This window comes from Symphalangus syndactylus, chromosome 15 (genome assembly GCF_028878055.3).
Source record: "Symphalangus syndactylus isolate Jambi chromosome 15, NHGRI_mSymSyn1-v2.1_pri, whole genome shotgun sequence".
Classification (NCBI taxonomy): Eukaryota; Metazoa; Chordata; class Mammalia; order Primates; family Hylobatidae; genus Symphalangus; species Symphalangus syndactylus.
In genome coordinates, this window is record NC_072437.2 from 8,398,913 (window position 1) to 8,425,330 (window position 26,418).

At 45.6% G+C, this 26,418-nt stretch overlaps 1 protein-coding gene and 1 long non-coding RNA gene across 2 annotated transcripts in view; both read right to left on the reverse strand.

Annotated features, from left to right (window-relative positions):
* LOC129464220 (uncharacterized) overlaps positions 1 to 26,418 on the reverse strand; it is a 241,888-nt gene that overhangs the window by 200,493 nt on the left and 14,977 nt on the right. The window lies entirely within an intron of this gene.
* On the reverse strand, positions 4,137 to 12,354 carry LOC129463834 (uncharacterized). Its single transcript, XR_008651301.2, has 3 exons — positions 12,284 to 12,354; positions 5,235 to 5,329; positions 4,137 to 4,420 (listed from the first exon to the last, which is right to left on the reverse strand). It is a non-coding gene; the product is annotated as an uncharacterized lncRNA (long non-coding RNA).

The following is a 26,418-nucleotide window of genomic DNA, read 5'->3' on the forward strand; positions in this document are numbered from 1 at the left end:
CCACGGAACGGAGTAGGGTCTCTCTTCCACCCCAAAACCAACATACGGCACCGCGAAGTGAGGACAAATAAAACTTTTGTCACGTGAAGCCACTGAAGTGTCAGAGCTGTGAGCAGAGCTCTGACCCTGCCTTCACTGGCACACAGGAGTGAGAGGGCAGCTTGAGAGAGAAAGTGACAGTCGCTGAGGGTGGGTGGGGGGCGGCGGGGATGCAGAAGGGGGCGAGGACGCAGGGCCACACTCCAAACACGTGCTCCTCCCGCCTTGCTGGTCCGCTGTCTAAGTCTGCGAAACCACGGTGAGCTAGAACACAGACGGACAGGGACAGAGGCTGGGTTCTAACCTGAGCCACAGAAGCCACATCCCCTGCCGGGGACCCTCTGTGAACACATGAAGGTACGTGGACTGCTTATTTGTCATGTCACGATGGGCTGCACAAGAAAAATGCTTTAAAAGGCAGGAAGCTTCTTGGAGCCCAGTGGCACTGCATTATCAAGATACGATCAGGTTTCCAGTGGAACCAAGGCCAGTAAGAGTGGACACCGCCCCACCCAGCAGCTGCGAGTGGCTGACCTGCAATGCGTCCTGTCCCTGGGCTTTGTCACTGTATTCAACCACGCAGTCCTGCTCCCGGGTCTGCTTAAGTGCGAAGGCTATTAAACAGCAGAATGTCCAAACTGCTCCTGCAGGTGAACGCATGTGGCACGCCTGTGAGTTGGGCTGGCAGAGAAAAGACACTAAAAATACTGATGGAGGAAGTGGGGGGCGGCGGTGGCCACATTGCTCCTGACTTCCAGCAGCACCAGCGGCAGCCAATTAGCCAGGGGGTACCATGGGTGGCCTCCAGGGCCTGCCGGGAGGTGCTGAGCTGGTGCTGGGCTGGAGTGGGCTCTGCGGGCTTCTGGCAGGAAAATGATGGAAGGCCATGGCCTGGATTTTGCTGCCACACAGGTACATGCGGGTGGCATCATTTCCAAATGCACAGAAAGCACAGCCGGGTGAAAACAAGGTGAAATTCCTGCAGAAACCTTTAAACGCAGGGCTGGGAAAGCCTGTGGTCTCCTGGTTGTTGCATAAAAGATTCTCGTTTTTGAAACAACAGTCTTTTGTAGATTTCCCCCATGGCATCCTGTTCTCATGATATTTTACGATGCACCTTGGGTTAGTTGGAGCCTCTGCTAGGTTTTTACCACATGCTTCCCACAGGCTGCTTCTTCCTCTGCCTTCACCCCAAGGGTGATGAAGAGGCTGCTGGCAGCCCCTGGCTCTCCACGACTGCCTTGTCGGGTGCAGCTTTCTTGTTGCTTACTGTGGATCATGACCTCCAGCCTGGCCTCACCAGGTTCCCTGCTCCCAGGCTCTAGGTCTGGGGTCCTTTCTGACACTCCACTCCCCCTCCATGCCCTCCCTCTAAAGCACAGTCACATCTCGCTTGCTATTTTGCCTCAGCAACATCTTTCGGACCCTCTCATGCCTTTATTCACACACCTCAATATCCTCCACCAAAGTTCTGCTTCTCCAAAGTCCTATTAACCTGGTTTTTGCAACTCAATCAGCACAAACTTTTATTCTCCATGCATTGCTATAAAGCTAGCCCTGCCCTTCCTGAACTTGGGAATGCAACATTTGGTCACATCAGATTTGGCTACAGGGCATTCTTACACATCTGCAGAAGACCCAAGCTATGAGAGAGATCGATGAGACCAGTGTCAGAATGAAATGGAGGTTTGCTGACTGGAAAATGCCCTAAGTGTAATTATTTATTTTTTATTTAACACTGAAAGTAGAGAAATATGATTTAGGTAAGAATATAGGTAGGGAGACTTACGTTGGGCAAAGAATTTTGCTCAAAGTAGATAAGATGACATGTGCCCAGGAGGGCCCTACAGGGTGCCCTAAGACTGCCTTCAGTCTGCCCACTCACCTTCCTATCCATAGGGCACCCTGACAACACTGAAGGTGACTTGGGCAGGTAACTAACATAAACATGATTGATAACAAAATCAAGATTCACAATCGTCATGAGGGGTAGGAGCCCCAGACTGTAACCAGTGGTGTGCTGAGCATCTTGCAAGGACTGATGTGCACGTCTTTTCCCAAGTCTGCATTCAGCAATGTTGCACTGGGGGGCTGGAATCTGCCACGGTGAGGGCATTTATACCACGGGCACTGGCACACTGTAAGGAAGCTCTCTTTCTGCTTTCTGGAGAGCCAGTTGCAAGATATTTATCAAGCACACCACCTAGTGAAACTGTGTATATCCTTAATGCAAGTGAATCATTTCACCAGTTCTTGACCATCTAATGTGAAATTTCTACAGAATTTCAGTCTGTCCCCTGATCTGCTTTGGTACCTGAAATGAGTCTTGGTACCTCACCTTACCCATGTAAGTGCTGCAGCAACAGAACACACATTCCCACACCCCACTCTGGAGCAGGGCAAACCTCGTGCTGGATGGGAGGTGACGCTGCTTCTCCGCCACCCGAGGACAGCGCTGGATACCTCGAAACAGAGGCCACCACGTGTACTTCTTCCTATTCAATAACTCTGTGGTTTTGCTGGAATGTTTCATCACTGACCAGCTTTATGAACTTGGGTAGTCACATCCCCTCTCTGAGGCTCATCAGAATCATTACTTAGAAACTGTGGACAAGAATACTACTTTCGAAGTAGCACTGGCAGGATAAAATTACAGATGAGTGTAAAAATGATTTGCATTTATTTGTTTGCCTGTGAGTTTTTAGTGCTAACTAATCAATCTCCCATAAAATACACCAGAATATCACATTATTTGTGTGTGATAATGTAAGTAAAATACAGTTTAAGATTCTGACCTACTGTTTTTCTGAGAAGCAGTGAAAATTTTAAACATTGACAAAAATTGTTTGCCTATGTCTTAGCTCATACAGAAATGATAATTATGGACAGGTTTGTAGAGAATTTATCAATGGACCCTGTGGTGTAAGTTTGCTGGAACTTTAGCTGAAGGTGTTGTGGGGCTTGGACCAGCCTTGACTCAGGAGCGTGATGACGTAGCGATGGTGTGGACGTCACCGGCTAACACGTATTAAGCACTCACTCAGTATGTAGAGCACGGATCACAGGCCCCGCCACTCATGCTTGACCTGCATCTTCCCGTTTCATCCTCACGACACTCCTGCCATAGCTTACCATTATTGTTGCGTAGTAAGAAATGTGCCTGGTCTTTGTCCTGGGTTCCTAGGAGGTAACATCTAAGCCTGTGGAATTTCCTGAGTGACAGGAATTTGTTACTCAAGGAGGTCCCTAGGCATCTTAGCGTCTGCATGGGGCTGGCCACACCAAAAAGACCAACTATGCAATTACAGGGTGGGGCCGCATGGTATAGCTGACCTTTGACCTCCCCAAAGCGAGGAGGCTTGAGAAGGGGCTCATCACCTGGGCAGTGATCCCTGCAGAAGGAGGCCCCGGTGAGAACTCGCAGACGTGCGGGAGGGGAAGAGCCCCCTGCCCCCTTCCACAGGGAGAGGGCCCGGGAGCCCCGTGCTGGGACTCTACTGATCTCGACCGGCCCTGCATGCGTCTCCGCTGCTGGGTCCTCAGCGTGGCCTCGGTGGCAGAGCTGCAGTTGTAAGGACAGAGTTTTTCTGAGTTCTGCGAGTCGTTCTAGTGAACTACGGACCCCAAAGAGGCTGTGGGAGCCTTGAACTTGTGGTCAGAAGTGAGAGTGGTCTGGGGAGCCGCAGACTTGGTGCTGGCGTGGAAGTAAGTGTGATGTTGGCGACTGTGTCCAAACCTCTGACTCCAGTGCCAGCGCTGGGGTGTTCGTGCCAGGACTGCATCACAGCCCACCCAAGTATTCCCTCGAATCCTCTGGTGGGGAAACTGAGACTGCAGATGGGAAACAGCCAGCACCCTCCTCCCCTCTAGTTTGCGACATGGGTGAGCCAAATCCCGGTGTGGGCCTCAGAGCCACGTTGCAGAAATGTGTCCTGTGAACATGGCGTTTCCTCCAGATCGTCCTGTTAGAGCACACCATCAAAAACAATGAGAAAAGAGGGTTTCCCCACGAGGGCACATCCCTAGAGAACGGGGAGAGTGTCCTGGGCGGTGATCCAGGGTTTCTTTTTGGTTTAATGTACAAGAGCACACAGGCCACATTAAATGGTGTTTTTTTAAATCTCATCCCAAAACAATAAAAACAGGAGATCCCAGTAGACACAGGAGCGTTCAAGAAAAAAAAAAAAAATAATAACGTAATGGGCTAACAAAAGCGCTGCATTTGACAGACAAGTGAGCTTTGCTGGCAGCCACACAATACCGGCCTCTTCTCCCTGTATGCTCTCGTGGGCCGGCTTTCCTCACTACTGGGGAGGAGGATGTGGTTTTTCTTATGCTACGGTGAATGCAAGGAATTTGTTTGTTTATTTTCATTCATTTCCTATGGATACAGGCAGATGTGTAAGTTGAGCTTTAACTGAAAAAAGTGCCCACGATGCGTTGATGTATTTTAAGCCGGGGGCTGCACAGAGGCCTCGCTGCGGCCGTGTCTGCTCCATCCTGAACCAATGATTACAGCCCCAGAGAACCTGATATTAAGCTGCTCTTTGAGTCTTATCCAGGCATAATGTGCCGCTCTGTTGAAAGGCTGGCGCTGGGAGAAGACGCAGAGGGCGTCACCACAGCCATTATGAGGCCATCGTGCAGCCAAACCCACACTTTCCGCAGCCAGCAGCAGGCAGCCCGGTGAAGGGGGCGATTAGAAACCGGGCCCAGCCCTCCACAGTAACAAGCTCAGAGACAGCCTATTCGGGGACAGCTTCTGCAGACAGGGGCAGCCCGTCACACTCTGAAGAGCAGAGACTTCGTGTTCGTTTAAAAACGTCAACTCCTTCGGGTGAACTGGCAGCAGGGGCATGGGCGCAGTGTCCCTCCGGCGAGGCAGGCACCTTCCACCCTCACAAGACCCGTTGTGCATCCCTCTCGGCCACCCAGGGAATGGAGTCAGGCTGGCTGAGCCAGCATTTGTCTCCCCGCCTGTCATTCTTTTGGGGTGCAACCTTGCTGCTTTCTCTATGTGCTCTGAACCTTTTCCTACACGGGGCAGGCTGCTTGGAGCCTCGCCTGGGAGGCCTTGATGAAGTTTAATGGCAAGACCCTAAAACTCAAGCAGCGGAGAGAGAGGTGCCCTAAAGATGGGCTTCTGTGACAAAGGCGGATGCGGCAGAGGCCAGCTCTTGCTGTGTCTTCCTTACCCAGGAACCCTGGGAGGTTCTCGTGAGCCTACGTGAAGCACTGCTGCCCCAGGGAAGCCCCTCGCGGCTCAGGCTTCCATGGAGTTCGTGCCCAGCTGAAAGGTACAAAAGGCAGTTGGGCAAGAGTGATGTAGCACCTTGCAGTGCCATGCCGCATGCCGCCAGTCAGGGTTGGCTTTGGAGGAACATGCCACATTCTAGTCATTTGTCTCCCATACACAGTGCACCTGTCGCTGTTCAGGCACAAAAAGCATTTCTGATTGCCAGGCTGACATGGAGGTCAGAGAAGGTGTGCTCCAAAGTACATCAGTGAGGGCAATTAAAAACTAAGCCCCACTGGCCACTCTAGATTTAACCAACGAAGAAAGGAACCCGATGATAACAATGGCCGACCACTTGGATAGATAAATCAGCGTGAACATAAGAGTGCATTCCAGTAACATCAACCCTTTGCTGTGATTAGCCCAGGCAGGGACGGCGGCAGTGGGGGGACCCGGGTTGCCACTGGGATATGCCAACTCTTGTCGTGATCAGCCCGGGCAGGGACAGTGGCAGTGGGGGCGCCCAGGTTGCCACTGGGATATGACAACCCTTGTCATGATTAGCCCAGGCAGGGATGGTAACAGTGGAGGGGCCCGGGTTGCCACTGGGATACGCCAACCCTTGTCGTGATCAGCCCCGGCAAGGACGGCGGCAGTGGGGGGGGCCTGGTTGCCACTGGGATACGCCAACCCTTGTCATGATCAGCCCAGGAAAGGATGGTGGCAGTGGGGGGGGGGGGGGGGGCGGGTTGCCACTGGGATATGCCAACCCTTGTTGTGATTACCCCGGGCAGGGACGGCGGCAGGGGCGGGCCTGGTTGCCACTGGGATACGCCAACCCTTTGCTGTGATTAGCCTGGGCAGGGACAGCAGCATGGGGAGGCCCGGGTTGCCACTGGGATGTGGGTGGGCTGTGTTTTGTGTGTGATGTTGACTCACCTAGCAACTGTCCTTGACCCCAAACTAAATATCCCGCATGCCACTTTGTAATCTTTCCTCATCTTTTCTGGCGTAGGATGAGACCCGAGCTTTGGCGTGCCTGCATGTGCATTCTGTCCGAGGATGCCAAAGCAGATGTTTACACTCTGAGATTTATCCGTGGAATATGCAGCGTGACTCAGGGTGAAATTGCAGAATGAGATAAATTGGCTGAAACCTGGCTCAAAGATGGGTTCTAAGGTTCAGCTGGAGTTTTTCAGTGTTCCTATTTATAGTGGTGAATCTGAACTCTTGGCCACGTCCCAGAGCAAGGAGCAGTCCCCTGTGAGCCCACAACTGTGTGATCACAGCGACAGGACATACTCAGAGGGAATTTGTCCAATACAATGCCCTCATGGAAGCCAGTTCCCTCCTGTCTTAAACTGTTCAATTTTTGGTTTTTAGATCCAGCAACCTTATTATGCAGAGCATCTTTTTTATACGCCTATTTGACTTTTGTGATACACTTTTAATGTCATTTAAAAATTGGGCTTCAGGGTTGCTTTTGGCCAGGTGGGGTGGCTTATGCCTGTAATCCTAGCACTTTTGGGAGGATGAGGCGGGTGGATCACCTAGGGTCAGGAGTTCGAGACCAGCGTGGCCAACATGGTGAAACCCCATCTCTATTAAAAATACAAAAATTAGCCAGGTGTGGTGGTGCACGCCTGTAATTCTCAGCTTCTCAGGAGGCTGAGGCAGAAGAATCACTTGAACTGGGAGGCGGAGGTTGCAGTGAGCTGAGATAGCACCATTGCACTCCAGCCTCGGTGACAGAGTGAGACTCCGTCTCAAAAAAATAAAAATAAAATAAGAATAATAATAAAAATTGGGCTTCAGGAGGGCAAATCTCAACATTTTAGAATCAGTTTCTGGTACAGGTGAAGGAAGCACAGAGTTGCTGTCTCAAAGCATGGATGTCCCCCACTGGATTCCTGCTGTAGCTCCCAGGCATCTCAGAGCTGCCATCCCAAATCACTCCAGAGCTTCTTGCTGCCCCAGGTCTGTCCCTGCTCCTCCCTGAGTCACTCCCCTTCTCTGTGGCTCAGCACCTTGCTGTCCCCTCGACCTCCTCTCAAGCCGCCACTAGATCCTGGAGCAGCGAGGGTGCCATCCTGTCTCACTGACCCTTACAAAATTCCCCAATCTGTCTATGGAGATGGCCTAACCACAGCCTTCCTCCACGTCTTCCACAGAAGTTGTGTAAAAACGTGATAAGTTCCCTTCTGAAACACGCCAGAGGCCGAGTCAGAGCCGAGTCCCCTGCATGGCCCTCCTCTGGCTGTTGTGTTCCCTCTTATCCTGTACCCCGTTTTCTGGGCCCAACCGCGGGGACCCCTCTCACTCTTTCCAGTGCGGGACTTGCTCTCTGGCCTGAGGGCTTTCGGACACACGTCCTCCACCCACCTCCTAATTCACCGCTAACCACATCTTAGGTTTCTCTTTCCTGAGGGGATGGCCCTCCCCTGAAGGAGGCTCCCAGTGTAACTCCGGCCTCCCTCTATCCCGGGGAGGTGGGAGCCTGACCTGGTGCATCTGGGAGGAACGCTGGGCATGTCTATCCTGGCCCTCCTTCTTTCTCCTGGGAGTGAGGAGCTCAGGAGGCATGACCTCCTCAACTCCATCACGCCACGGGGGCTGAGGCCACGTGGGCACAGCTGCCACGCTGCACTCTGGGGCTCAGGGAGCAGGCACCTGGCTCGTAGGGAGGGCGTCCTGCAGTCTGGGCTTGCTAGTGACTATCTTACTTTGCTGAAGCTGCGATAAAACATCTCAGACTGAGTGATTGTTAAACACCAGAGACGTGTTGCTCACCGTTCTAGAAGCTGAGAAGTCCAAGATCAAGGTGCTGGCAGATTCTGTGTCTGGTAAGGGCTTTTTCTGCTTTGTGAGTGGCGCCTCTTTTATAAGTCATTAATCCCATTTATGCAGGCTCTGTCCTCCTGACCTAATCCCCTCCCAAAGCTCCACATCTCAGTACTACGGCATTGGAAGCTAGGTTGCAGCACACAAACTGGGTAGAGCTGGAACCTTGGCCTCCATCCTCATAAAGGTGTGCAGATTCTTGGTGTGACTTCCTCAGGGAGCCCGGAAATGTTCAAACAGCAACTCCCGGAGCAGCAGCTTCTGACCTCCTGGCACCTCCTCGCCCAGGTTCTTCTTCTTCCTGGCACTACAGGCATGTGCACTGCTTGTGTGTGTTTGTATTTGCCTATAGTGAGCTTCGCCCATGGGGATGCATGCACGGGAGAAAGGTGATACGGGTTGGCTGTGTCCCTACCCAAATCTCATCTTGAATTGTAATCCCATTATCCCCACGTGTTGAGGGAGGGACCCGGTGGGAGGTGATTGGATCATGGGGGCGGTTTCCCCCATGCTGTTCTTGTGATAGTGAGTTCTCACCAGCTCCGACGGTTTTACACAGTTCCTCCTTCACATGCTCTCTCTTATCTGCCACAGCGTGAGACGTGCTGGCTTCCCCTTGCGCCATAATTCTAAGTTTCCTGAGGCCTCCCCAGCCTTGCGGAACTGTGTTGATTAAACCTCCTTTGTTTATAAATTACCCAGTCTCAGACGGTTCTTTCTAGCAGTGTGAGAATGGACTAATGCAGACAGGGAGCACGTCTCCTCTGTTCAGGACTGACACAGGGTGCCCGAGCTGGCACCAGCCGCAACACCCAGAGGCCTCCATGTGAACTCCACTAGCCGTCTGCCCTTTTCTAGCTCAGAGCCTTTGTGTGTGTGGCTCCTCCCACCCTAGACACCTTTCCCACCTCTGTGCCCATTCACACGTGCAGGACCCACCGGGCCCTGTACCCAGCACAAGACTTCCCAGCCTCCTGCTCTCGGAGCTGAGGGCCCACTGGGAACAGGGCCTGCCCACTGTGTGGGGCCTGGAGTCTGCCTTTGTAACGCTGTCTTCCTCTGTTCCATGAGGGTACAAAGACAGATCATGGCTAAGGAATATCCTGGAGAAGGCAGAGCTGTTCCCCTCCATGGTGACGGTGATGATGATGAGGTGACGATGACGGTGATAATGATGACGGAGATGATGGGAACCATCCTGTTCTAAGCACGCGTCTGTTTTGGGTGCAGGATAAGTACCTTACACATGTGTTCTCTCTTTGCTCTGCTCGTCTGTAGCTGTAGAAGGATGGCTGATGTGTGGGGAAGTTAGATGGCTACGTGCAAGAGCAGCAGCTGGAGTGCGGCAGGACGCCATGGAAACCGACCTCTGAACCCAACCCATGTTTCCGATGGGCCCCGGCTCTGTTGGGAAATGCCAAGTGTCCGTGCAGAGGGTGGACCATGAGGGATGCACAGGCCTTTTTGACATGTACTGGGCAGGGACCGCAGTTGACTTGTTCAAGTAGAAGTGTGAGTTAGCAAAAGCCCAGATTCACTTTTCTGTGTCCTCTTTCACTCTTTCATCTGCGTGTTTTGGGTTTATACATATGCATGCACATGTGTGTGTACATGTATATGTGGATAAATGCACATGTGCGTATTCATGTGCATGTGTATACACATGTATATGCTCCCATGTGAGTGCACACACAGTACACATAGGCATTTGTGCATGCGTGTGCATGTACATCTGTATACACTCCCACACGGGTGTACACACATGTATTTGTGCATGTACATATGTATATGCTCCCACGTGGGTGTACACATATGCATTTGTGCATGTACATCTATATACACTCCCACACAGATGTACACACATGCATTTGTGCATGTACATATGCATACGCTCTCATGCTGGTGTACACACATGCATTTGTGTGTACGTGTGCATGTACATCTGTATACGCTCCCACACAGGTGTACACACATGTATTTGTGCGTGTACATATGTATACGCTCCCACACAGGTGTACACACATACATTTGTGTGTACATGTGCATGTACTAATGTATATGCTCCCACGTGGGTGTACACACATGCATTTGTGCGTACGTGTTCATGTAGATGTGTACACGCTCCCACACAGGTGTACACACATGCATTTGTGCATATGTGCGCATGTACTTATGCATATGCTCCCACACGGGTGTACACACATGCATTTGTGCATATGTGCGCATGTACTTATGTATATGCTCCCACACGGGTGTACACACATGCATTTGTGCATACGTATGCATGTACATGTGTATGCATGTGTGTGCACATTCACAGATTCATGTTCATATGTGCACACGTGTATAGACATATCGTTCATATCTCCCCATGAAAAAGACACATTCTGGTTACAGAAGCCTTTCCTTTGTCACATATTGCCTCTAGCCCTTAGTTTCTAACTCTTTTTTTTTCTCCTTTTCATTTTTTAGATTGAGGTCTAGTGAGCATGAATTGAACTGGTCAAATCTCAAGTGCTACCATTCAATGAGTTCTGACTAATGCTCGTTTATGAGTACCCCACATCCTGAGCAAGCTACAGAGCATTCCATCACCCCAGAAGGCAGCTTGTACCCTCCTGTCACCCCCAGCTGGTGCCCCGTCACATGTCTGTGCTCTTCTGTCGGGTTGATTTAACTTTGCCTGGGGTTCTCTGGCCTTCATCTCCTTCAGCATTTCTGCCATTCTCCAGGGTCTGATTTTGTTTTCCCTCCCAAGACTTACTTCTAAATTCACATTAAAAAGTCTTCATTTCACACAAGAGGGGCCAGAAACACCTCTCTGTTGTTCTCTTGCCCTTGAGACCCACGGCCACAGGCCACTCCTGTCCTCCTAGAAGCTGGTCTCAGGTTGGGCAGGGATCAGAAAGCTGCATCAAGTTGACCCAGTCACTCACATTTAATATTAGGTTGGTGGAAAAGTAATTGTGGGTTTTGCTACTTTTTTTTTAAGTGACAAAAACACCATTTATTTTGCACCAGCCTATTAGTATTTACTGTCCTAAGCTTTTTGTACGTGTCAAACCTCAGGATACACCTGTGGATCCACACGGCCAGCACCCTCATTTAGAGATGAAGAGACTGATGCTCAGAGTGGTTCAGAGAGTCAGGTGATCTGCCTGGAGTGGCCCATGGGCCAGTGCGGGAGGCCAGCTAGACAGCAGGACCGAGTCACCGTGGAGTGCTGCTCTCTAGCCCGATCATTCCCTTCATCATTCCCTTCGCTCCCGGAGCGTGGGAGAGGCCGCCTCTGGCTGCTTTTGTGCAGCGTAAAATGATGTCTTTTGTCACAGTGTCTGGGAAGCTGGAGAAGGTGCACGCCCTTCAGGACCCCCACCGAGCCCCAGGCCTCCGTGTTTCCTCTTCCTAAGTCTCCCCTGGGGTGTTCTGTAAACTCTTTTCCTGCTCCTAAGACCCTCCTGCTACAATCCCCTCTCCCCGACTTCTCACTTTTCCTGCTCTTCCAAGTCACCCAGGTCTGCTTCCTCTCCCTGCCCATGAGCCGGCCTTGCCCGGAACCCAGGGTGATGACTCCCAGTGGGTGCTACTCAGTCCCTCAGGCCCCCGGCAGATGGTTCTCCTGCACCCATGGCTCCAGGGCTGGGGTCCCCAGCCCCCCAGCTCCCTCCCTGGCCTGCTCTGTGGTCCCCTCCCTTCCCACTCCCTCACTGTCGCTGCTCCCAGCCCCTGGGGCAGAACCAGACCCTCCTCCCTCCACAGCACCGCCACCCCCCAACAGCCCGGGCTGCCCCTCCAGACTCATGGTGCCAGTGAACTACCTGAGGGCCGACTGCTCCCAGACCTACACCCCAGGCCGGCGTCCCCGTGCTCCAGCCTGGAGGGGCTCCAGCCGCTCTCTGGGCATTTGCACCAAGACGCCAGGGAGACACCGCATCCCTCCCAAGGTTCCTGTCTCAGTGAACCGCTCTGGCCCAGAACCCCACTCGGCTTTCTTATCTCCCCTTCTTCCTAACCTACTTCTAACCACTCGCTGTGGTTTATTCATCTCAATCCCAAACGGCTCTCAAAAGAAGCTTCTGGTTTGCCTGCCCTTCGTCACGGGGGTGGGGAGTCACCGTCCCTCCCACAGCCCCCCAGCGGCCTCCAGGCGCCCACCGGGCCCCTCACCCGGGGCTTCTCCATGGGACAGCCTGTGCTGCGCTCCCAGAAACGGGCATTCTCTGGCTGTCACGAGCGTCGTTAGAAAACAAGTCACTTCCGCCAGCAGCACAACTGTGCAGGAATCTGATCCCCTCCCTGACGCGGCTAAGAATAACGTGCCTCGTTAGCACATTCAAAACAGTGGCACGAAATTACACGGGGCGCGCTAACAACCATGTTGGCAGCTCAGCGTGGGGTCGCTTTTCCTCCCATGCAGCTCCATGGGAATTCTTAAACACGCTTTCTCCCAGAGCAGCAGAGGCGCGGGGCTGGCCCCTCTGGAGTGAGCAACATGTTCTTATTCTAATTATGCTGGTAATTAGAGCGCAGGTCTTTGAACCTCAACCAGCCACGTTCCCGCCTCCAGGACTCACGCAGGATGAGAAGCGGGTCTGAAGGTTTCCTGCTGCCCAAGGCTGTTTGCTGCTGTTGTGAAGGGACCTTAAAAAGTAAACCCACCTGTGGATTTGTGTTTGTTGTTTGTTTGTTTCCTTGCCTCGTCATAAATTGCTGGTGTCCAAATCACTGTTTTGTGTTCTGCATATATTGAAGCAAACGGCAAAGAGCCTTTCCCTCTTTTTCATTGTGATTTGAATTTTGTGGCATGCGAGGGCTGACATTTCATTATTTCCGCTAAAGCTTGGAATGGGAGACCAATGATCTAAAGGAACAGTACAGGGAGTGCGTTTGTTTTGTTTCCTGAGGTCTGCATTTGTCTGTGCATTTGAATAGGGCGTATGTCTTCAGTTGGGCAATGAATTCCTCCATATCAAAATTTTGAAATATAAACTGAGCCAAATAATCAAGCTGATTTACAAAGCGATTTCTGCAGAATGAATGATAGCCTTAAGTAATTGCCAGAGAAGTCCCGCAAACCTTACATTTATGACAAGAATGAATTTGTCCATTTTGAGAAGTGAGGGTAAATAAATACTCCAGGCTCTGAACAAACCAGGGAAAGACCTGGGCATGGAAATCCAATCTTTTGCCATCGCTGTCAAAAAATGTATTAAGAGTGTCCTATAAGCACGGTGCTGTGCCACATACTTTGGGTGATAAGAGATGTCAAAGGCCTCTGTGCTCTGTGGTCCCCTAGCCAGTGAAACACAAGTGCACATACCTGTATATTAAATGTCAGGACGCCTGTACTAACTGTGGTAGGTAACCAACCTATAACCCAGGGCTCACAGGGTGACAGACGAAGGGGTCTCTTTCCAGCCCCAGGAAGATCTTGCATGTCTGTCTTGCCCTACCTGGCTTTTTTTTTTTTAAATGTCCTTGTTAAAAAATAATAATTCTTAAGATTATCCCATTGTGTCTATTTTCTGTTATATCTAAGCTATATAAAATTCTCTAGCCTAATATTTGGGAAAAAAAAAAAGCTTCTAAAATGCTTCTTTATTGAAGGAACAAATAGAAAACCTAGGGTTGGAAAAATTAACCCTAAAATCAGAAACAGTTCAGAACTGCAATCAACCAAATGTAGGTTAAAGGCAGGATCTTTAAGAACAGTGAGAACACTCAGCCTGGACCCTCAGCAAAGATGGGAGACTTCTTGGTTCCAGACATTTAAAACATTGGACATTTTTGTCCAATCATTAGTTGACCACTAAGATAACTGAGCAGAGCCTTCATTGGCCACATATGATTTTAAAAATTATAGACTTTATAAAATTTGTTTAGGAAATTTATTAAACAAAGAATAACAAGCCTGGAGAAAGGGGAAGAATCTGATTTCCAGAGTTGGCACATTATATTACATAAAATGTCCAGCTCTCAACAAGAAGCTACGGGACAAGGAAAGAGACAAGACAGTGTGACCCACACACAAAGAAAAAGATGTTTGATACAAATTATCCCTGGGGAAGCCCAAACATTGAACTTTTTAGACAAGGCCTTTAAATCTTCTATTGTTAATATGCTCAAAGAACCAATGGAAAGTATGAAAACAATGTCTCACCAAATCAAAAATATCAATAGAGAGGCAGAAATTATAAGAAAATAACCAAATAGAAAGTCTGGAGCTAAAAACTACAGCAACTGAAATGAAAAATTCATCAGAAGGAACCAATAGCAGATTTTAGTAAGGTTAAAGAATTGGCAAACTTAGAGATACGTCAACTGAGATTATTCATTCTGAGAAACGGAAGAAAGAAAATGGAGAGAAATAAAGAGAGCCTCAGAGATCTATGGGAAATGATCAAATAAATAAACATATGTGTAATGGGAGTCTCAGAATGAAAGGAAAGACAAAAAGGGGAAGAAAGACTATTTGAAGAAACAATGGCAAAAAACTTCCCAAATTGAATAAAAAAAATTAATCTATATAACCAAGGAGCTCTCTGAATTCCAAGTAGGATATCTTTCAACAAAGAAAAATTTTCAAAGAAACTCTTGAAAGCGGCAACAGGGAAGTGCTTCATGACATATGAGGGATTCTCAATAAGATCCACAGCTGGTTTTACATTAGAAACTATAAAGGCAAGAAGGCAGTGGAATAACATTTACAAAATGCTGAAAGAAAAGAAAGTCAAGTAAGAATTTTGTATCCAGCAAAACTGTTCTTCAAAAATGAAGGAGAAATTAAGACATTCTCAAATAAACAAAAACCTAAGAGAGTTTATCACTATCAGATCTGCCCTACAAGAAATACTAGAATCTTTCAGGCTAGAATGAAAGAACATTAGACTGTAACTCACATCCAAATAAAGAATTTTTTTCTAAAGTACCACCAGTAAAGGTAATATAGCTAAATATAAAACACAGCATGAAAGTATTTTTTGTTTGTACCTTTCTTCTCCTATCTGATTTAAAAGGAAATAGCATAAAGCAACAATTATAGACCTGTGATGATAGACATGCACTCTGCAAAGATGCCAATTATAGGATAATAACAGCATAAATGGGGGAGGATAAAGCTACAGAGGAGTAATGTTTTGTGTACAATTAGAATTAAATTGGTATTAATCCAAACTAGATGATTTTAAGATACTAATGGTAATCCTCAGTCAACTACTAAGAAAATAACTCAATAACTCAAACAATATACTAAAAGAAACAAGGGACTTAAAATTGTACACTGGACAATATACCTTTAGCACAAAGGGAAACAGTAATGATAAGATACGGGGACCCAAAAGACATAAGGCATATAGACAACAATTAGCAAAATGGCAGATGTAAACCAGACCTTATAAATAACTACATAAAATATGAATGAATTAAATGCTCTAGTCAAAAGATAGATATTGGCAGGATGAATAAAAATGGCATGATTCAACTATATGCTGTCTGCAGTGATATACTTTATTTCAAAAGACATAAGTGGGTTGAAAGTGAAGGGATGGTTAAAGATATACTGTGCAAACAATAACCAAAAATGAGCTGGCGTAGCTATACTAAAATAAACTTTGAGACAAAGCTGCTACTAAAGACAAAGTAGGACAATTTTAATGATAAAAGATCAATCTATCAAGAAGATATAACAACTATAAACAATATGCATTTAAAAACAGAGGCTAAAATACACGAAGCAACAACTGACAGAATTGAAGGTAGAAATAATAATAATACTCAAATATTTCAATATCTGACTTTTAATAATGAATAGAACAATTAGACATAAGATCAATTGATAAATAGAAAGTCTAGAAAACACTATAAATCAACTAAACCTAACCAATACATACAGAAGATTTTATCCAACAGTAGAATGCACACTCTTCTCAAGTAAACATGGAACATTCTCCAGAATAGACTAAATGTTAGGCCATAGTGTATTCAGTAATTCTAAATTTATTGATTTAAAATTTTAAAAAAGGATTTAAATTTAAATTTAAAATTCAATAAATTTAAAATTATTAAGATAATAAAGAGTATGATTTCTTATCACAATGGAATGAAACTAGAAATCAATAATGGAAGGAAATCTGGGAAAATTAAAAGGTGGAAATAGATTTACATTCTCCTAAATAACCCATGAGTCAAAGAAGAAATCACAAAGGAAATTAGGAAGTACGTTTAAGATGGTTGAAAACAAGGACACAGCATAACAAAACTTATGGGATGCAACTAAGCCAGTGCTTTTCAGAGTATTTATAGCTGTAAATATGTACCTTTTTTAAAAAAAGAAAAATTTCAAATCAGTAAGCTAATGCTCTTAAGACGTTGAAAAATGAAGAGCAAAATAAATCTAAAGCAAGCAAAAGGAAGAAAATAGTAAAGATGAGAGTAGATAGAAACAAGTAAAATCAGGAATTAAAAGCAATAGAGAAAATCAACAAAAGCAAAAGCTTTTCTCTTTTCAAAGATCAATAATATTGATACACTTTAGACTGCAAAGAAAAAGAGAGAAGATTCAAATCACTAAAATCAGGAATGAAGAAAGGAATAATACTCCTAACAGAAATAAAAAGGATTACAAATGAATACTATGAACAGTAACATGCCAATGAATTAGATAACTTAGATAAAATGTGCAAGTGCCTAGAAAGAAACAAGCTACCGAAACTGACTCAAGAAAAAATTAAAAATCTGAATAGACTTATAACAAGAGATTTAATTGATAATCAAATAATTTCCCACAAAGACCAAATAATTTCAATGGTAAATATGACCAAATATTTAAAGAATAATGAATACTTTTTCTTTATAAACTCTTCAAAAAACAGAAGAGAAGGGAATAATTGTTAACTTTTTATATTAGGCTAGTATTACTGTGATCCTAAAGCCAGGCAAAGAGATCACAAGAAAAGTGAATACATATGAAAATTGATCATACTAATAAAATAATCAATGCCACATGGTTAACTCGCAAGATAAATCATTTGACAAATCCCAACATCCTTTGCTGACAAAAAACAATAAACAAATTATGAATAGAAAGGAACTTTCTCAACCTCAGAGAAGACATATATAAAAATCCACAGTTAATATCATGCATAATAATGACATACTGAAAGATTTTCTACTAAAATCAGGAACAAGACAAAAAAAGAAGTGCTTTTAAGAATTTTATTCAACATTGTACTGGATATTCTAGCCAGAGCAATTAGGTAAGGGGAGAAAAGCATTCAGACTGTAAAGAAAGAAGTAAAACCATCTCTATTCATAAATGACCTAACTGTGCATATATGATATCCCCAAAGTCCACACACACAAAAATTAGTATAAACAAGTTCTGCCCTGTTTCAAGATACAAGCAAATATCAATTGTATTTCTATGTACTACTAATGAGCTATCTAAAAAAAAAGTCAAAACCAATTACATTTACAGTAGCATAAAAATTTAACAAAATAAATGCAAAACTTGTACACTAATAACTATAAAATGTTACTGAAAACAAAGAAGACCTAAAAAAAAAAAGACGTTTACTGTTTACAGAACAAGAGACTTAATAGTATTAAGATGGGAATATGCCCCAGATTTGATGCTATCAAAATCCCAGCTGGCTTCTTTGTAGACATTTTAAGGTAAGCCTAAAATGTACATGGAAATGCAAGAGACCCAAAACTGCCAAGACCATCTCGTAAAAGAAGTTGGACAATGCATTTCTTGATTTCAAAACTTACTACAAAGCTAAAATAAACAAGGCAGTGTCGTCTGAGCATAAGAATACACTCATAGATCAATGGAGGAGAAGAACTGAGAGTCCAAAAATCAACCATCACATTTAGAGTCAATCAATTTTCAATCAAGGTGCCAAGACAATTCAATGGGCAAAGAGTTGTCTTTTCAACAAATCGGGCTGGGACGATTGGATACCCAAATGCAAACAAATAAAGTTGGACCTTTACCTGATACCCTATACAAAGTTTAACTGAAAATGGATCAAAGACTTAAACGTAAGTGCTAACACTGCAAAACTCTTGGAAGAAAACTTAGGCACAAAACTTCATGACCTTGAAGTAGGCAATGGTTCTTAGATATGGCACCAAAAACACAAGCAACAAAATTAAAAAAAATAGATAAACTGGCTATTATTGAAATTATAACCTTTTGTCCTTCACAGAGACAACACCAAGAAAGTGAAAAGACAAATCTATAGGATGGGAGAAGATTTTCAAATTATATACCTGACATAGGTCTAGTAACCAGAATATGTAAAGTACTCTTACAACTCAACAATAGAAAGACCAGTCACCTAATTTATAAAATGGTCAAAAGATTTGAATAGAATTTTCTCAAAGAATATACACAAATGGCCAATAAACGTATGCAGACATGTTCAACATTGTAAGTCATTGGGGAAATGCATATCAAATCCACAATGAGATATAGCTTCATACCTTCCAGCTTACTATGATCAAAAAGATAGTAAGTGTTGATGAGGGTGTGGAAAGTTGGAACTCCAATTCACGGCTGGTGGAAATGCAGAATGTGGCAGCTGCTATGGAAAGAAGTGTGAAAGTTCCTCAAAACGTAAACATTGAGTCACCACATGACCCAGAAATATTACTTATATACTCAGAGGATTAGAAACATACACAAAAATTTGTACACATATATTTACAGCAGCATTATTCATAACCAAAAAGTAAAAACAATCCAAAACTCTACCAGTTGATGAGTGAATAAACCATCTTCCAATGTGAATTCACCATTTCGCATTCCCACCAGCAGTGTGTTCCCGTTGCTCTCATCCCCACCAACATGTGCTGTGGTCAGTTTGCTTCTTTTCTAGACATTCTGAAGGGTGCCTAATGGTTTGTTGTTGTGGTTTTATTTTGCATTTCTGTGATGACTAATGATGTTGAGCTTTTTTTTTTTTTTTTTTTGAGATGGAGTCTCGCCTTTGTTGCCCAGGCTAGAGTGCAATGGCGCAATCTCGGCTCACTGCAACCCCCACCTCCTGGGTTCAAGCAATTCTCCTGCCTCAGCCTCACAAGTAGCTGGGATTATAGATGCCCACCACCACACCTGGCTAATTTTTTGTTTGTTTGTTTAGTAGAGACGGGGTTTCACCATGTTGGGCAGGCTTGTCTCAAACTCCTGACTTCAGGTGTTGCGCCCGCCTTGGCCTGCCAAAGTGCTGGGATTACAGGTGTGAGCCACTGTGCCCCTGGCCCGATGTTGAGCATTTTATGTGCTTATTTACCACAGTAAAATATGTTTAGTTTTTGCCCATTTTTTTATTGGTTGTTTACTACTTATTGTTGAGTTTTGACTGTTCTTTATGTATTCTGAATATAAGTCCTTTGTCAGATAAATAATTTGCAAATATTTTCTCCTAGCCTTTGGCTTTTCTCTTAACAGAATCTTCCATACAGCAAAATCTTTTAGTCTGGATAAAGTCTAATTTATATTCTTTGTTTAAAACATCTTGTTTCGGGTGCTATTGCCAAGACTTATTTCTTTGCCTAAGATCATGAATATTTTCTCCTGTCTTTTCTTCTAATAGGTGTGCACTTACCATACAAGACAGCAATCCCACTCCTGATATTTATACAAGTGAAATGAAAACTTGTTTGCACAAAGACCTATACGTTAATGTGTACAGTAGCTCTTGCCGTAGTTACCAAAAGTTAGTCACCAGCCAAATGTTCCTCAGTTGGGGAATGTGTATTTCACTACACCACAGAATGCTGAGCAGCATACAAGCACCAACATGGTGACCCTCAAGTGTTTTATGATGAGAGAAGGCTGGGTGCGGTGGCTCACACCTGTCATCCTAGTACTTTGGGAGGCTGAGGTCGTTGGATGGCTTGAGCTCAGGCATTTGAGACAAGCCTGGGCAACATAGTGAGACCCTGTCTGTATGGAAAATACAAAAAATAGCCAGTCATGGTGGTGCATGCCTGTGGTCCCAGCTACTCAGGAGGCTGAGGTGGGAGGATGGCTAGAGTCTAGGAGGTCAAGACTGCAGTGAGCTGAGATCAAGCCACTGCCCTCCAGCCTGGGTGATAGAGCAAGACCCGACCCTGCCTCAAAAAAAAAAAGTCTCCAAATGTTACATATTGTACTATTCCATTCATATGTCATTCTGGAAAAGAAGTGATCTACGGTTGTCAGGGATTCAGGGTAAAGGGAGGTGTGGCATGAAGGTGTGGCACGAAGGGATTCAGGGTAAAGGGGGGTGGTTTCGAGGTGTGGTGAAAGGGTTCTGTATCTTGGTGTGGTGGTGGGTACATGACCATATATATGGGCCAAAACTCACATTAACTGTACACCAAAAAGTGTGAATTTTACTATACGTAAAATAGAATTTTAAAAAACTAAGGAAGGAAAAGTATTCAGAGATGAACAGTGATGTGTTGATCAATGGATTGCTATAAACATTGAAATACTTCCCTTAGGTTATTTCACTTATTAAGATGCTAGCTCTTCAATGGCAGCAATGAACTATTACTAATCTCTGTGTGCTTGAACCTCACGTATTGCCTGGCCCATAGTAGCTACTCAAGTGTGCTGAATGAATCTTACTATTCTTTCTTCTTATTTTCAACCTGCATTGTTTCTTGGTGGCTGTAGTGATTATGTTTGATCTCTATGAACTTCTATGTGTGAGAAAGTTTGTATGCATTTTGAAACTAGCGAGGATAACTTTGATGTGGTTTTATATTTTTTCTACTGCTTAGTCAACCTTGCTTTCCACTGATTCATATTGTTGTTATTATTACATACAATATGAGGAGGTTATTTTTCAAGATCTGATACTATCTTTATTAAATTTGTTCTGATTTGAACAGTAGTACTTTTGATTATTGCCTGAATTTCGGGGTTTCTATAAGCTATGTTACTTTTGTTTTGTTAGCACTACTTAGACACCACATAATATCAGTGCTTTCATATTGGCAGTGCAATACGCTGCATTTCAAAAATCTATGAATACATGAGCTGAGCTCAGGGATATTTTAGATATTAGCATGAACAATGAAGCATTGTTGGTTTTCTATCTCCACTGATGTGGCGTCACTCTGCACACAACTCATTTACCATTCCTCAGCAGCAGCAACGTTTTATCCCATGAAGATTCTGGATGACAGGCTCAGATAGCAGGAAGAACTCTGTGTGGGGGCTGTACCTGCCACCATTGGGCCCTGAGTGTATTTCTATACCACTCTCTGCATGGGTGGTATAGAATGAATATTTTTGATGAATTGGAATCCAGGTCCCATTCTCATGAATTTCAAGGAAGGAGTACTTCATGGAACAGTTAGTGCATCCAGAATTTTAACTGTGGGCATGACACCATCCTCAAGACCAGTGCTTCTCAATGGGAGGTGAGTGTGGATGCCTTTCAGACCCTCCAGGGCCCTTCAGTAACTCCAGATTCCACCTGTTCCCAGGGACCCTGGGACCCACTGCCAGAGCCTGCAGCAGCTCCTCAGCTCACTTCCACTGTCTCCCATGAAAGCAGATGGGGTAGGCAAGTAGTCCAGGCATCTCCAAAGGGGTTGGGTGGTTTAATTTAAAAACGAATAATCTTTGTGCTAAATCCATGTCCACTACTCAGTGCTCTTCTCGCCCTGGCACCTGACTCTCCCATCGCTCTTTGCTCTGAGCGCGCCCTTCCATCCTGAGTCTGAGACGCTGCTCTCTGCAGGTGCTTCCACTTCTCCTGCCTGCCTCCCATCGCCTGGCACAGTCCCTACCCGCTTCCCAGGAGTGTTGAGGCCACACAGGCATGTCCCAAACACTTCCTGTATTAGCGATGCCTGGTTTCTGTTTTCAGAGGGCAGTTCTCTCCTGGGCCTCAGATGGGGAGGGACAGCTGCCTCCTGGGCATAGATGAGCTGCACAGGGTCCTCCCGAAACCTTCACCTTCCGGAGACCCCGCCCTTCCACGTGCCCCAGGACAGCCAGCCCCCTTGCCTCCACTTAATCCATCAATTTAGCAAACTCGGCAATTCTTGATTTTTCCCTTTTCCTAATCTCATATGCTCAATTGATCAACTATCCTGTGGATTCTGCTTCATAAATACTCTTTTTTATAGTACTGCAGCCCACAAACTCCTTAAAATTATGGGTTCTGTAATCATGTGTTATACATTACGAGTTCTGTAGTCGTGTGTTACGCTACGCTATTGAAGGCTTTGGAAGTATGTCTCATGTGTGCCTGTGCACATTTTTTGAGAGTAATTTTTTCTAGATTACACAGATCACCAAAGGCATGCATGCTCAAGCGTTAATATTTGGAATGTGCATCAGCTGAGTTAGGCTTGGTTAAGCTGAAGTCATTATCATTTATCACCAATTATGATTGTCTCTGAATTTGCTCATTTTTTCCCTTGGCCAGGAATTCCTGTTTCAAAGCTCATCCATCTTCACTGGCAAAGCCATGCCCTTCCCTCCAAAGGGCCCTGCCACGTCTTCTCTGTGCCTCCTTTCTCCACCCGACGTCCCCATGCAGATGTAATTGCTGAGTTCTCATGGCAGCAGCATCCAACACTATCTACCTGAAATAGTCATGAATGCAGAGAGGAGAGGGAATGTGTGCTCATTGTCACGTTTTTACAATGGCAAAAACTCCAAAAGTATACCCCCTGTTTGTCGACACGCGTAGGGTTACCTGAATGGAAAAACATCTACAAAATATCTTCATGGTCAGATGAGATTCTTGTTTGACTAAATAACTGGATACTACATCCTCACCAACATGACACACGAAAGCAGGCAGTGAGCATGATGGACATTGAGGCTGTCAAATGCGAATTCTGTGCTCCTCTCCAGTGGCGCCTTGATGGGGATTTTAGAGAAAACCATACCTCTGCGGGAGCTCTGAGTGTGTCTTTGACTTGCTGGAACTAATTCTCTCTGGTCCAGGATACGTAAGAAGCAACTGGGAGACATGTCTGTTGGGGCCCCTGGGTCTCCGGCCTCACTTGGCTGAGGAGTTGAGATAGAGTGAATTGTTGCCACACTCCTCCACCCTTCCTTTGTCTCCTCTCTTTGCCGAGTGACTTTATAGTTCTTCCTACCACTAGTGGAGGGAACTTCTCTGCCCCATACTGTGAGCTCCATCCTGTGATCTGCGTTGGCCATTGAGATGTTGGCCAACTTTAAACCAGCAAGGAATATGCTCAAAGGATGAGGCCACAGGCTGGGCACAGTGGCTTATGCCTGCAACCCCAGCATTCTGGGAGGCTGAGGCAGGCGGATCACCTGAGGTTAGGAGTTCAAGACCAGCCTGGCCGACATGGTGAAACCCCATCTCTACTAAAAATACAAAAATTAACCGGGTGTGTTGGCATGTACCTATAATCCCAGCTACTTGGGAGGCTGAGGCAGGAGAATAGCTTGAACCCAGGAGGTGGAGTGGGAGTGGAGGCTGCAGTGAGCAGAGATCATGCCATTGCACTCCAGCCTGGGTGACAAGAGCAAGACTCCATATCAAAAAAAAAAAAAAAAAAAAAAAAAAAAGGAGAAGGCTAGCCCTCCTGCTTCTTTGCCGCTGCTCACGGGAAGAGCATGTCTTGGGAAGCCTTCTCGCTCAAGGAGGAGGAGAGGTGCGAGCACAGAGGTGGACCCAACCTGCAGTGGAGAGCCTGCCCCAGCCGAGCCCACAGGAGACCAGCCCGTCTTCACAGAGCCTGCGCATGTGCGAGGCGGGCTGGCAAGCCCAGGATCGAGGGGTAGGCTGCAGGCTGGAAACACAGGCAGGAGCTAACACTGCAGTCCTCCTTCTCCGGGAAACTTTGGTCTTTGCTCTTAAGAATGTCAGCTGATTGGATGAGGCCCACCCACATTAGGGAGAGTCGTCTGCTTGACTCAGAGTCTCCTGATTGTAGGGAGATCTACAATCTCCTACAAGAAAGGAGATTTCAAACATGATTCATATTTGGATCATGATGTTAACATCTACAAAGTATCTTCGTGGTCACACGAGATTCTTATTTGACTGAATAACTGGATACCACAGTCTCACCAACGTGACACATGAAACCAGCCATCACAGTGAGCATGAACAATGGTTATTTTAGCCACTGCGTTCTCATGTGGTTTGTTACCCAGCATAACAGGACCAACAGCTAACTGATACAGAAGATAAAGTAAATTGGCATGGAAGGCTGTAGAGTTACGTGTCTCAGTGCAGGATATGCTAATGTGGGAAGGGGATGCTTGGCCTGTGCATTTTGGGCATCTGATCAGCTCTCAGCACACAAAGCCAGATAAAATAAGCTCCACGATAAGAAGTGGAACCAAAACTACGGATCTGTCATTCACCGGTGGTGATGATAAACAGCCCTTCCTAACAATTATCTAGTTAAAACACCATTAACAATTAATGACATACATCACAGAACTTATTGAACCCATTAAAGACTAATTTACTGGCTATAAAATTATGGCATTAGGAATTTACGGATCATTACCTTTTATTCTGGAATGAAATATTGCTGACTGAAACTCTTAGAAACTGTTGAAAACAATTACTCATTAAAGCCACATGAAATTAAATGATATGGCTTAGCAAAAAGGAAGAAAAGAATCCAAGCAAAGTTTGAAAATGTTTTTTTGAAGAGAAGCACTAACTTTGCACGACACTGAATGGATAAAGATTATATTTTCAAACAAGATTAAGATCTACAATTAAAGAATATGAACTAAGTAATTTTAATGTGCAATAAAATCTTCTTTTTGGGAAAACGTATTAGATCATGACTGATAAAAATTCCGATCATGATTAATCACTGCTGGGTATTTTGGAACACTATTAAAGAGAGTTTAACAATGTTAAAATTAATTAACTAATTCCTCTAAAAGGGTTTAAAATATAATACGATGCAACAGCTGTTGCAGCTTTAAATATGATTATTTCCTTTCCGCCCTGAAACCAAAATTTGCCAGTCAGAAATCAACCTCATTTTATTGCAATTTCCAATTTATTGCTTGGTAATGACATCAACTTAATCGTGATGAATGCCTTGTTTTCTAAGCGACCACATGCACAAAAGCACATCCCAAAGTATGTGGGATGTGGGATGTGCCCTCCTCCATCTGCCAGCAGGAGCAGCCCTGGGTAACAGGCCCACAGAGCTCAGGGGCCCAGCTCCATCTGCCCACAGGAGCAGTCCTGGGTGGCAGGTACACGGAGCTCAGGGGCTCTGCTCCATCTGCCCGTGGGAGCAGTCCTGAGTAACAGGCACAGGGAGCTCAGGGGCCCCGCTCAATCTGCCTGCGGGAGCAGACCTGGGTGGCAGGTGCACAGAGCTCAGGGGCTCTGGTGGGAAGAGGACATGCACACAGAGGCTGCCGTAATTTTTGGATTCCGGTTCTAGAGAGTGATTGAGCAAAATGAGCCCGAACTTCTGTCAGAAAAATATTAAGCTTAGAATACATTTTTATATCAATAAAACATAGAATTGCAAAACTTAAGCACTAGAAAAGATCAAGTCCAAACTTGTTTTGAAAATAAAGGAACCAAGGCCTGGAGAAGTCAAGCAACTCACCCAGGGTTATGCAGTCGTCAAGGTCATGCAGAATTAAACCCCGTGTCTCCTGAGTCCCCTGGCAGGGTTTCTGCAGCAAGCCCTGTTTCCAGGTGGCCCTCTGGAGGGGCTATTTGCTTATACCGAGTGGACATGAGCTTGCCCCATGGCAGACAGACCACGAGTCATCAGGTAAGCACAGAGTTACCTCTGAGACCTTCCCGAAAGAGAAAACATTGCCAAAAAAAACTCCAGGTCTCTCCAGAGAGTCTTTGGATGTCATGTACCTGCTGTGCTGGGTTCTCCTCCTGCTACTTATATTAAATAACAGCAACATTTTAATTCAGGCAAGAAAGCGAAATGGTTTCTTCAGCACAGAGGCAGCAAAAAGAATCCCTTGCCCCCTGCAAGCACCATTATATTACGGTTGCCATAGAAGCTCTATGGGGGCTTCCAGGAAGCTGCTGGGTTCCACGCTTGCTGAACCAGAGAGACCTGCTTCAGGTTGACTTTAATTCTTTCCAAGAGGCAGAAAATTGCCAGTGTCGCAATAAACATATGTGTTCATATGTCTTTATAGCAGCACGATTTATAATCCTTGGGGTATACACCCAGTAATGGGATGGCTGGGTCAAATGGTATTTCTAGTTCTAGATCCTTGAGGAATCGCCACACTGCAAGGACTTAGAACCAACCCAAATGCCCATCAATGATAGACTGGATTAAGAAAA